Raw genomic sequence first — 1,421 nt, 5'->3', positions numbered from 1 at the left:
TTTTTTTTTTTTTTTTTAAGTTTTTACTGTGAATTGAGTGATACATGGGAGAGCTCCAGCTTTACATTCATCCTATCATATTTTGTTTCCTTGCAATGATTACAATCCTCTCTATGCATCATCATTCAACAGTGTTTGCTTCCATTCCTTCTGTTTTTTTGTTTTTGTTTGTTGTTTGTTTTGGATGTATGCCAAAGCACTCAGGAATATATAACTAACCACACAACCAAAGGGTATACCCTGCACGCCAACCCCCTGGCCACCAGCACACAGTCCTTCTTCCTCCTTGAGTATAGAGGTCCCATCTGCTCTGTCTCTCCTCGTCCTCATGTCTGCCTCCACCTGTGATGTCTCTGCTTCTCTGGGTGTGGTCCCACACTTCAATCTGCTTCCTTGATGGTCCCAGGGTCCTCCACTCCTAAACTGCAAAATCAACCACTCCTCTCCTTTTGTTACAAAGCGTCTACTTTTACATTTGCAACATTCACAATCAGTCCTGATAGCAATTATTTACTATTGAACCACAAGAGTCTTATCTGCATCTTCTTTCACTATTCCCATCTAGACAGGTTGGAAACCACTCAGTGGAGATTCTACATTCTGCTGTGTAGCCTCTGAAACTAGGCTCCATCTTAAAAACTTGTAAACCAGTCACTTCACGCCTTTGTAGTCCCCCTATTTTGGGTAGCGGATGTCTAAGTTGCCCATCTCTGTCAATGCTGTGTACCAAGGGGCTGGGGATGATCCTTGCTCTAAAGATTTGTTCCCTCTTTTAAGCTACTACATCCATAAGTATAGGTCAAGTTCATAAAATTGTAGTGGATTATACTTTTTTCCCTCTTTTTTCTTCTTCTAGTCAAGTTCAGTTCATCTAACCACTGAAGCTAGGTTAAATGGGTACTGTCTGCAAGTATAGGTATTCTTGTGCATCTCCCCTCACTTCATATCAGCTGGATGCTTCTTCACTCTCCGCTCTAGTCCTCTGTGACTATGTCGCCATCCATGGGCTCAGGAGTCCCCAGGTCTGGCTATATTGCTGGCCAACCAGGTCTGAATCCAGGTTGTCAGGAGTCTATTGAACGTGGTCAGACTTAGCTCACAGGTTCATTGCTGTTTTTCCCCCACTTCCCCTTATCGGTAGACCAATGTGGCCACCAGCAAGATTACATGCCTGCTCATGTATTCCCTTTGAGTTTCAATCTTGGAAGGGGGATTGTCCTGAGGAGACTTGATTGCTTGCCTTGATGGCTCCCAGTTGAACCACTTGCTTGTTCTTGTAGTAGTCTATCAGAGTGCCAATATTGTTTTTGATTTTTCCTGCTGGGCTTTCTTTCAAGAAATATCTTCTGTTCTTCTAGCTGCTCTAGGCTGATCTGCTTGTCTTTTCAAGTGGAAATTTCTCACCTCTTAAGACTTTAGTT

The sequence above is a fragment of the Chrysochloris asiatica genome, unplaced genomic scaffold (assembly GCF_000296735.1).
Source record: "Chrysochloris asiatica unplaced genomic scaffold, ChrAsi1.0 scaffold00218, whole genome shotgun sequence".
NCBI lineage: Eukaryota > Metazoa > Chordata > Mammalia > Afrosoricida > Chrysochloridae > Chrysochloris > Chrysochloris asiatica.
This window is presented reverse-complemented; position numbering follows the sequence as displayed.